Source organism: Cryptomeria japonica, chromosome 2, assembly GCF_030272615.1.
Source record: "Cryptomeria japonica chromosome 2, Sugi_1.0, whole genome shotgun sequence".
In the NCBI taxonomy this organism is placed as follows: domain Eukaryota; kingdom Viridiplantae; phylum Streptophyta; class Pinopsida; order Cupressales; family Cupressaceae; genus Cryptomeria; species Cryptomeria japonica.
In genome coordinates, this window is record NC_081406.1 from 137467097 (window position 1) to 137480051 (window position 12955).

Genomic DNA, 12955 nt, shown 5'->3' on the forward strand with positions numbered 1-12955 from the left:
ATCCATTCCCATCATGGCTTGTTATTGATCTACCTAAGATTGGTTCGCCATTCATAATAAACCTCCCTTTTCACCTCCCTTTCCATCCATAATAAATCAGATCCTATCTGTGGCTAAGACAAATCCTACGTCTAGTAATGGGTGTGGAACTAAGAGCATAACACGTTATGAGGAGTACAGTTTCTTCTAGTTTCTTCAGTCTAGCCGCACACAATCCGCAATAAAGCAACATTTGCATCACAGATCCGCAATAAAGTTCCGTCTTCTTCGCAATAAAGTATCAGTTTCATGGATTCAATTAGTTTCAGATGAGATAGCAGCAACAATGGGCTTCAACAAATCAAATCTTTCAACAGACTCAGACAACATATGGTTCAGTGCTATCTATCCTCTTTGTGAAAGTAAACATTGTGACCACAATCAAATAAGACTTATACAAGTGACAAGAGACACTAAACTTGAGGGCTACAGTGGATGTTGGTGTCGAGTCTTGGTTTTCTTTTGATTTCATGTTTTTTTTTGGTGACATGTCTTTTAGCTTTTCCGGGATGTCTCTGACTAGAGATTCTATCTCCAGGATGTCTTTGACTAGAAAGGCGAGGATGGGGTATCGTCACCTATTTGTATTTGTTGTCTGTGGATTATCTCTTAGTAATGCTATGACTTGTCCAAGGATATGAGGACACTATGAGTCTAGTATGAACTGGGGCATTCCTTGTTTGTGACTATCTTATCTCCATGCAAACAGGTACAATGACTTTCTGGGTCGAACATATGCCTCGATTGTCATAACCTACTTGCCATAATAAATCTCAATGATGATAATGCACAAGAAGCTCTTTCACTTTCATATCTTCTATCTTCCATCCCCCTTTCTTGATTGACCTCCATAGTCCTTCTTGAGTCTGTGTAGCCTGCTATCACATGACTGAGTATAATGACACACCAAAAACATTTGTAGTTCATGTAGTTGCACCTGCATTATCACATATAAGCATTTCATACATACATATGGATATCACAATTGCACCACATCCTACACACAACACATATTAGAAATCTTACTTTTTCATCATGAAAATAGTCATTTGCATTATCATATTCATCTGCATTTCATACATTCACATTTGCATCATGCATACACATATAAAACATAAAAGAACAAAAATAAAATAAAATATTGCATTGCATCATATACATTTTTGCATCCATATCATAAGCATCACATAAGAACATCTCATCACATAGGTACACATGCATATAGCTGCCGCAAAGATGAATCATCTCATATATATATATAAAGTGTCATGATACAATGATGTCAAAATCATATGGCTACAAAGCACCCGAAGGTGTCTACATCATCATACAAAAATGGTACAATATTGATACATAAGGAGCCCTCTATGGCTATGATGAACTCCCTCCCTCGGAGCCGCTTGGCCTCGATGAAATCTGAGCCCCCGAAGGACCCGCCCCAGGATCATCCCTCCTATCCCCTCTATCTGGTGGTGGTGGAGGACCCATAACCCCACCACTAGATGCATGTCTCCTTCGGCTCCCTCCCGTAGCTATCGCTGTCCGCGATGGTCTATGGAAGCTCCTCGCCCGCTGATCAGCTAGCACCGCACCATAATAGAGATCCCACCAGTAACCGATCTCCTCCCCTGCCCGCAGGACGTAGGCATATCCAGCCCCTGTGTCCTCTGCCACCTGCCTCCCAGCCCTCAGTGCTATCTCAGCCTCTATGTAGCACTGAATGGCCTGATCCTGCTCCCGCTCAGTATCTCTGAGCTGCCTCCTCAGCCTATCCCTCTCCCTCTCCAGCTCCTGGATCTCATCTGCCTGTCCCTGGCAGATCTCCCTCAGCTCCGTCAGCTCATCCTCCTCTGCCTTAGCCCCTTGTGGCTTTGCCTGTGGCTCCCCCTGTATGGGTGCCTGCCCCTATGCCTGTGCCTATACTGGTGCCTGTCCCTGTATCTATCTCTATACCTATCCCTGTACCTGCACCTATCTGGGACCCTGTGCTACTGGAACCTGTAGCGGTAATCCACCGCGACCCCTCACTACCTGAGCCTGCCTGTCCTCTCCACCCTCCCTCCGTGGCACCACCCTCCTCTCTCCAACTGCCCCCCTCCTCCTCTATCGACCTCTACCCCCATCATCTTCATCATCATCCCCATTCCCACCACCATCTCCATCTAGTAGCTCTCCTAGATCCGTCAGGCGTGGGAATGGATGCTCGGCCCAGTATGTTGTGTACTCGGCATCCATGCCGGCATCCTCAATCTCTGGCCACATGTCCCAGGGTAGGGGCATCATCTCTACTAGCTGTGTCACAGCCTGATCATATGATAATAAGGGCCCAAACTATGCCTGATCCTTGACAGTCCGTGCATACATGCCTAAACCCCGTGGCATCCGCTGAATCCTGCCGAACTGCCTGCCTACCCTGTCCACTAACTATCTCTCTAGTACATAGGGCGTCTGCCCAATCAGATACCTGCTCCGGAAGGTGTAGGGCATCTCTACTGCATCATCCTCCCACTGCTCACATCCAAGGTATGGCCTCCATATGACCATATCAATGTCATCAATCACCCGTCGCCAGTGCTCTAACCTGCCAATCCATGGCTATGAAGTGATCATGTCGTACAAGTGTACGAAACTGCATCCGTGACCTCTGCCCCTGAAATGTATCGATCTCATCACTAGCAGATGCTCATAGGCCCACACTTGTAACAATGTGACCCCGCAACCCAATCCCACTGACCCGTGGTACACAAACTGATGCAGCTCATAATACAGGTGTGCTAGCACGCACGGTCCCCAAGCATATCTGGTGTGCTGTGTCACTAGTGTCTCTAATGCTCCTCCCTAGCCCACAGCCAACCCTCATGTCACTCTATCAGGACACAAGAACCCATTGATCGCTCTTCCTATCACTGCTGGCAGCGCTAATCCTGTAGCAGTCATGGTGTCCCAAGCCACATGTCCTGCCCTCATCTCCAATCCTGGGTCCTGGAACACTCGTCTCAAGGCTTCCCTGTCTCCATCCTGATCATAAGGAATTAGCTCCCCATTGATCGGTATGCTCAGGATCCGGTATACATCCTCTAGGGTGACTGCCATCTCCCCCATCAGCAAATGAAAAGTGCAAGTCTCAGAGTGCCACCTCTCTACCAGTGCAGTTAGCAATCCCATGTTTGCCCAAAACTCAGGCACATATAGAATATGTCTCAATCCCATAGCCTCAATCGTAGCTTGGTCCTCGACTGTCAACTCAGGTCGCAACCTCTGAGTTGATGGGAATCTCTCTCGTGACTCCGGCATAGGCAAATACTCCTACAATCACACAAATCAATCATCTCAGTCCTAGTGACACTCACTATTCATCACAAAGTGTTGCTTCTATCCTAGTGGTACTCCCTGTTCATCACAAAGTACTACGTGTTTGACACTCCCTGTTCATCACAAAGTGCTTCTCACATTTGCACTCACTGTTCATCACAAAGTGCTGCTCATATTTTAGTACTCCCTGTTCATCACAAAGTACTATATCTTGGTACTCACTGTTCATCACAAAGTACTATATCTTGGTACTCACTGTTCATCACAAAGTGCCTTGATCTATCCTATCCTAGGGCCTCTACTTGAGTGAATCTTCTCGAGTAGTTTCCTAATTGGCAACGTATGTTCTATCACAGAATTGTCAATCCTAGCCCTATTTGTTATCCTAGTCTTCCCTAGAGGACCTGCTTGAGTGTATCCTCTCAGCAGCTTATCCAATCGACAGCGTATGTTCATCACAGAACTGCCGATTTGACCTAAAAGACAAAAATTCACATTTTTGGACACAAACGCGCTTTCCTGACATAAACGTGCTTGAAGACTGCACAGATGTGCCTGGCACAAACACAGATGCGCCTATCGAGCATAGATGCGCCTGGCACCAACGTAGACACGCCTACACATTTTTGACATTTTTTGGACCCTATTATAAGCGCATTTATTACCCTATCTAGCATGCATTAATGACAACAATAAATGCATCAAAGTACAAGGAGGTTTTGTGGTACTTACCTGCTCTCCTGCCTCTGCTGTCCTCTGAAATCGACGAACGCGATCAAATCTGTGAGCCATTGCCATTGCTGCTGACTGCTGCTACTCTATCTTGCTTTGCACTCTGATCTCTTGGATGTGTGGATGACAATGAGGATGTTTTCCCCTTATGGTCTATCTTATAGATTGCCCTAGCCCTAGTCTCTTGTGTCAGTCTTCGTTATCCCGTGACTTTGTCACTTTATCCGATCAGTCCATTCTAGCCTTTCTTTCTTATCGAGAGATTGTCTGCGATCTTTCCAGACATTTTCATCCAATCTCTCGAGGGGGCATATCATTCCCATCTTCAGGCAACTTTGTATTAGTTCATATTATCTTCTTTGAAACAACGCAACAAGCTGCATTGTCTCAAAGAGGGGCAAAATGTAGACACCCCAAATTGTCCAGTCTTTTATTTATTTAATTACCTAAGCTTAATTCTTCTATTAATTAAATAAATATTTATTTATTTAATTAATTCATTTATCCTCTTCTAGCCTTATTTCTCATTTAAATAAATACATTTATTTATTTAAATTATCCTTTTTCCTAAATTAAATAAATATCTTATTTATTTAATTGATCCCACTTCTTCTATTAATTAAATAAATCTTTATTTATTTAATTAATTCATTAACCTTTTCTACCCATGACACATGTCATTCATCTCTTAATTCATACACTACCTACCCCTTTCATTATTTTATTATTTCTTTTACCTACCCTCTAATCATAGCCGGCCTCCTTTTACACCTCTCAATCTTATCCCTCCATTTCATATTGTGTCTTCTATATAAGGAGATGCTTCCTTCATTATCAAACCCTAATCAATTATTCTAATCAATCATCTTAATGACTTGACTACACTACGATCCTACTTGCAACCACAGTCGGTTCTTTGTTGAGCTCTTGTGCACATAAAATCTGAGAGCAAATATATCAAGCAAGATCAATGGAGATAGGAAGAATGGAGATCCAAACCCTATTGGACATGTGATGGTATAATCTTTGTGATTTCATTTGATTTGCATTGTCTTAGGTAATCTTCATATGTTATGGTGGATCCTTGTTGTTGTTAGGCTAGGGTTTTGTGGTTGAATCTATTTAGTCTTTCAACATTGTTGTTATCCATTTTCACCATATACATTCACATCTGATGAGTTCAATTTATTTTGCAATGATCATGGTATTAAAAGACAAGTCTCTGTACTGAGAACTCCACAATAGAATGGAATAGCTGAGAGAAGAAACAAATCTATTGTGGATTGTGCTAGAACACTGATGATTGAAAAGAAGGTGCCACAAACATTTTGGAGAGAAGCAATAAGCACTGCAGTTTACACCTTGAACCGAGTTCAATTGAAGAAAGGTACTTTGAAGACACCATATGAAATCTGGTATGATAAGAAACCTAATGTTAGTTATTTTAAAATCTTTGGAAGTAGATGCTATGTTCATAAAGATGATAGAAATGGCAAGATTGTTCAGAAGAGTGAAGAAGGAACATTTCTAGGTTATTCTTCTAAAAGCAAAGCATTTAAATGTCTGATCAAATCATCTAACAAAATAGTAGAAAGTGAAAATGTGAAAATTGATGAATTTGCAGAAAGAAATGATGAAGGAAATTCCAAGGAACCAGAAGACTATGATGAATTTGTCTATATGCAACCAAGAAGTCCTACCGAGAAGATTGTTGAAGAAAATGAAGAGAATATCCAGTTACCGAGTGATGAAGAAGATCATACAGAGCCTACCTAGCTTGTTTTAGCCAAGTATGTCAGAAGACATCATGCACCAAGTTAGATTATAGGAGATAAGGATGATCTAGTGATGACAAGGAACAAACTGAGACAGAACACATGTTTGATGTCTGAATTTGAACCAAGAATAGTGAAAGAGGCATTTAACAGTGAAGATTGGATAAATGCTATGACAGAAGAGATTGATCAAATCAAGAAGAATGACACATGGACACTAATCCCAAGACCAAAGGACAAGAATGTAATTGGTACAAAGTGGATTTTCAGAAACAAGCTAAATGAAAAAGGAGAGGTCATTTGAAACAAAGCAAGACTAGTTTGCAAAGGTTATGCTCAAGAAGAAGGAATTGATTATGGTGAAACTTTTGCACCTATTGCTAGACTTGAAGGAGTAAGAACATTGTTGGCTTATGCTGCTTTCAAGAACTTCAAGGTATATCAAATGGATGTCAAATCTGCATTTCTGAATGGAATATTAGAAGAAGAAGTTTTCATTAAACAACCTTAAGGATTTGTTGAAGACAATAATAAAGATCAGGTATGTAAATTGAACAAAGCTTTATATGGTTTGAAACAAGAACCTAGAGCATGGTATGAAAGATTGCACTCTTATTTGATTAAGATTGGTTTTATAAGGACAAGCGAGACAAACAACATGTACATGAAGAATGATGAAAATGGAATACTGATCTCAACCATATTTGTTGATGATATTATATTTTGTGGAAATGACTCACTATGCAAGAACTTTGGAAATGAAATGAGCGAAGAATTTGAGATGTCACTAATCGGTGAGATAAAGTATTTTATAGGTTTACAGATACTGCAAATGAAAAATGAGATTTTCATTACTCAATCCAAGTACATAAAGGAAACCTTGAAGAAATTTGGAATGGAGGATTCAAAACCAGGAAGTACTCCTATGACTACCAACTGTAAATTGTCAAAGAATGAAGAATCTGCATCTGTTGATGAGACACTTTACCGATCCATGATTAGAAAACTAGAATATGTTGTTCACAGCAGACCAGATATATCACATGCAGTAGGTATAGTTGCAAGATTCTTTGCAGATCCTAAGGAAACACACATGACAACAATCAAAAGAATTTTTAGATACTTGAAAGACACAGAGGATTATGGCTTAGTATATCAAAAAGGAAATGATTTTGATTTAAAAGTTTATACTGATGCTGATTGGGCAGGCAACATTGATGATAGAAAAAGCATAAGTGGAGGAGCTTTCTTTTTAGGAGAAAGACTAGTGAGTTGGCTTAGCAAGAAATAAGGATGTGTTTCACAGTCAACATCAAAAGCTAAATACGTTGCTGCAGCACTAAATTGTACCAACATTGCATGGATCAAACAACTATTGGAAGGTATAAATGAGAAAGTTACCGAGCCAGTAACTATATTCTGTGACAATACTAGTGCCATTAATATTTCAAAGAATCCTGTTATGCACTCTAAGACAAAGCACATATCTATCAAATATCATTATCTTAGAGAAGAAGCTCAAGAGAAGAAAGTGGTGTTGGAGTATGTTAGCACGAAGGAATAAATAGCAGTTATCTTCACCAAGGCACTACCAAAGGACACTTTTGAATATCTTCTACTCACTGACTGAGTTCGGTGAAAGCATCAATCCGATGACTCTATTGAATATCTTTTAGGAGTTGATGCTGATTTATACACTTTAGGATGTTTTCTAAAGTTGTATAGGAATTAATACAGGAATTATACAAGGAACAGGAATTAAAGACAAATGCTCTAACCGAGACTCAGTTGATACACAACAACAAAAAATCACTTCCTACAAAAAGTAATTATGTTTTAGTTCTTTACTTTTTGGCATTGTTGTCAAAGGGGGAGAAGAATAATATAATGGGGAGAAGACTGAGAGAAGACCTATAAGGGAAGAAGACTAAAAGAAAACTAAGCAGACTACAGATTGGAAAGAAGACTGAAAACAGGAGAAATCTAATGTATGGGGGAGAGCATTTCAGCATTTTAGCATTTCAGAATCACAACAATCCGAATCTTAATTGGTTTGGCCATCAATGCCAAAGGGGGAGATTGTTGGAAATATAGCATTATGACAGACAATGAAAGATTGTTGGAATTTCATAAGGATATTGAGAAGGTGTTGATGATTATGGATATAACTGATTAAAGTTGTTTTACTGTCTTGATATTATTATTTTGTCATTGATGTCAAGAAATTGATTTTCTAATTTAGTATGATGTTGCCATATCTTGAGAAGTATGATATGAAGATTATAAAGATGTCGGTAAAAGACATAGGAAAGAATATGATGAATAAGGGGATGAATAAGGTATTCAATGGGCAACTAGTATCGAGTCAGACAATGATGAGATCATGATGTTCTAGATTGTTTTAACATCATACATATGTTGTAAATTGTAAAGGTTAATACTATATTATGTTATCAAGCAAAGAACCTAGTCGGTAAACCCTAAGGAACCTAGTCGGTAAACCCTAAGGTTATCGCTATTGGTTAATGAAGGCGGAATGTCTACCGAGTGAAGTTTAGTATTCACCGAGTTGTTACCAAGTTGTAACCGAGCTATAACAGAATGCATTAAATGTTTATATGCGGTATTTAATGAAGGAAGCTGATGGGCTGGAGCTGATCAATGATTGGTGAGCCGTGAATGAAGTTTGTTAATGAATCTAAGGCAATGAAAAGTCGACATGAAGATCTATAGCTTAGATTAAACTGCAATACCCTGGCACAAGTTCCAAGACTATTATGCAAGTTCCAAGGCGGGGTAAAACATTTTCAGATCGAAAGATGCATTGAACCTAGACAAGATTGAAGATCTAATGGCTATGATTGATCATGGGAAATGTGATCAAGGAGATTAAGCGGTTACCTAATTGTTTATAAATAGGAAACTATTGATAAACAATGTATGGAGGCAAGTGTATGCACAGGGATGCTACATAGTGATTACCGAGCATAGAAGCTTGAAGACCTATTAGAATAATAGAGTATAGAAGCCCAACAGATAGACAAGATTAGTTCTATGTCTAGATTGTATTGAACAAATAGGAATCTGCTTCAGCATTTTAGATGTGAAGTTGCAGATAGATTTTTATTACCGTTATTTTGAGTAAGTGACAGAAAATCTCTTAACAGAGTGGGCTTAACAATCTTATATGTTAAACCCTCTAGCAAGGTGACATTCTAATTGAGTGTTTTAAATCCTTTAACAAGGTCACTTCTAACAAGGTAAAGATCCTAACAGATCTCAGGGAAATCCCTTAACTAGGTCACATCTAGCAATGTGTTTGTAATCTTTAACAAGATTTTCTTTTTAACCGAGCATACTTTAGAAGAGTATATTTCTTAGTGGGTCCGAAATCCCACAGTGGTTTTTCCCTATTTGGGTTTCCACGTTAAATCTGGTGTTATGAGGTTTATGATGTTCATATGCTTTTGTGTTTGCATGTTTGTCAGTTTTGGTTATATTACTGAAATATATGTTACCGAGGTTGAATCTGACATTTTTATGGATGATTAAGTTTGTATGATTCACCCCCCCCCCCTCTCATCTTGTTGGCTATTAGATCTGTACTTATATTAAGTATCAGAACTATCAAAATTAGGCCCCCTCTTCTCCTTTCCTTCTTTAATTGCATGGTTGATATGGTTTCTATGTTGATAGGCTTCAACTTTCCTTGAATTTTAACCCTTCTTCCCCCATCATCCATACACTCGATAACTTTGTTGTGGGAATCCACACTAGCTTTATGATCAGTTAGCCAACTAATTCCAATAATTACGTCATATAACCCTAGGGGTGCCACATAGAGATCTACCCTTGTTTCAAACTCAATAAATTTTACCCTTTCTCTTGGTAAACACTTGGTTACTTCCCTAGTTACCTTATGTAGATATTGAACTGTCCATGATGACTCCATTTGTTTAACTCTTAATGAAAATTTTCTGACTAATTCAGGTGAAATGAAACATTGAAATGACCCAGTGTCAATTAGAATTGAAATTGGTTGTTCAAATAGTGTACCTATAGTTTGCATGGGAACATTTCAAAATCTTATTCTTCAGTTTCTAACTATTGCAGTAGTTCAACATGATGGCATTACCTGTAAGTGTGACCTAGAGGCACCGTAAATACCGAACGCTACTAAGGTTTTTGTTTCCAACTCCTTTTTCTTTGTTTTCTATCAAGAAATTCAACTATAATACTATTGAAAAGATTAAAATAACATTACTCTAATATAGTTGAAGTCGAGACCATAATTGCAAGAATTAAATAATTGAAAATTAACCCATGAAATTAATTCCATATATATCAAGAAAGAGAATCACTCGAAAGTATCAACCTACTACTGCTAAGTGATCAAAGTTCAAAGGAGAGAACTATTGTCTACTTTCTTGACATGCAAAAGCATTTATGCAACTAGTGAGATAATAAATATGTAAAGGTGTAACTTGCATTGTAATATTAAATGTAACTTGCATGAAAAATAAATAATAGGAAATTAAAGTTCGATTTCTAAACATGATTACTTGGAAGACAAAAGTTCCTTGGACAACTTGAATAATGAATTGACTTAATTTGCTGATTGTATCCATTTGAATTATTAATTGAAATAAAATGAACCAACTAATTAACTAAATGAAACTATTTAGGTGAGTCTAAACCATGAGTTTATTTGCAAGTCAATTCTATAGTTTAGATCCTCTTGATTTGGCAAGGGTGAGATATCCTTAGCATAATTAATTATTCCATCTAAAGTTTTCTCCAATCACTTGGCAAAGTAAATTCCCAAATTTGTTCCCTTTAATAGTGAAAAGAAAATTACAAATCTTTATTAATAAAATTTTGTTCATAAACAAATCAACTCCATTTGTAAAATAGACTTTAATTATAAACCACCCCATACCAATCAAAATTTTAAATTAATACAAATAAAAAATTTCATATTAGTATAAAAAAAAAAATTTCATCTTAATAAATCTAATATTCCACTAATAAATAAAAAAAGAAAAATTTACATTAAAGATTTTTTTTTTTTTAGAACAACAAATAATAATTAAAAAAAAAAGAAAAAAACTAAAACATATTTATTAATTCTTTCTTTGATAAGGATTAAGGGGGGTGGGTTGTGGGGTCCCATGGGCCCCTACCTACATGCAAGTAGTTAAATGCCCAAAACATGATTAATCCCCTTTTTGAATAAAGTTGAATGATGTTAATATATTTATTTTTATCTCAGTTTTAATAAAACTTGAGAGAGGGGTTAAATAAATCCAAAAAGATAATTATTAGTTTTCAGAGACATAGAAATTTACTCACAAGTGTAAAATAGATGAATAAGAGTTAAAAATTTGCTCTCAGGTGCATTCACAGAGAAAAAAAAAAGATGAATAGACTCTGAAGTTTAATAAATCCGGAAAGATAATTATTAATTTTCAGAGAGATCGAAATTTACTGACAAGTGTAAAATAGATGTATAAGAGTTAAAAATTTGCTCTCAAGTGCATTCATAGAGAAAAATAATAGATGAAAAGAGATTTTTTTTTTAATCACAGATGCATAGACAGATGAACAAGTTTATGCTCACAGAGAGATAGAATTATTCAGAGAAATAATAAATAAGTAAAATAAGATTTATACACAAATGAACAAATTTATGTTCGCAAGGAGATAATTTTATTCACAGAGAAATAATAAATAAGTATAAAAATATTTATACACAAATGAGCAAATATATATTCACAGAGAGATAAATTTGAATTAAAAATTCATTTACAGAGAAATAATAAAATTTTATCCACATGGAAAGTAAAATTTATTTGTAGGGAAAGAAAAATTTATACATAGATGAACAAATATATGTTAGCAAAGAGATGAATTTATTTCACAAAGATGCAATAAATAAATATAAAAAGATGAACAAATTTATGTTCACAGAGAGACAAATTTATTCACAGAAAAATAATAAATAAGTATAAAAAGATTTATACACAGATGAACAAATATATGTTCACAGAGAGAAATTTATTAACAGAGAAATAATAAATAAGTATAAAAAATTCATTCACAGAGAAATAATAAAATTTTATCCATAGGGGAAAGTAAAAACTTTTCATAAGGGAATAAAAATATATTCACAGATGCATTTGTTTTCTCAAGGATAGTTTTCACAGGGAAGTAAAACATTTACATAGAGATACGAATTTGATTTTTTTCTTTCTTTTTCTCTAAAACAAATTAATAAGATCTACATGTGCACTATTTAGAGAAACTTTATCAAATGCATTTCTCCTTTATGATTTAAACTACTTAAATAATTGAGAAATGATTTCTTAAAGAAAATTATCATACAAATAAAATAAAAAACTAAATAAAAGAATCTAAGGGAGAGATAGAAGATATTTCTTTTGAAATTAAATTAAGCGATTCTAAAGAGGGGAGAACCTAGATTGACGAAGCTTTTGATGTTGAATCCTCTCCAATCTTGTAGCTAGCCTTCTTAGAATCTTCCTTGTATCTTGGTGAGAATTCTTCAAGAACAACTTAACAATTCTACAATGAAGTAAGGCTACAAAAACCTTCTACTATTAACAAACAATTTCAAAAATTTGAGAAACTACTTTTTCACACCAAGACAAATGAACCCCCTTTCTCAAAGTTTATCAAACATTATATAGAAAAGGTGCACCATTCCCACTATTTAATGAATTAATTCAAATTAGAGATTCTTTTCCCAAATTGTCCTCATGCAAAATTGATTGATGACATAGTGGAAGAGTTACATGCAAGAATATGGGATTTGAAATTACTTCTAGAAGCTTCTCATTTCCTCCTACGACATGTGCTCAATTGGAATTTTGAAGAAATATTTAATTTGCCAATACAAGTTATGATTTTCAAGTTTGTGTGTGTGTTCCCACCACTTAATTTCTTTTATTAAAAATATAGTTTCAACCTTAATAAATAAAACACTTCTAATTAACAAAAATTGGAAAATGATATGAAATATAATAATAACAATAATAGTAACAAGTTTTTATCAAGATAGAGTAAGAGGGCTATGA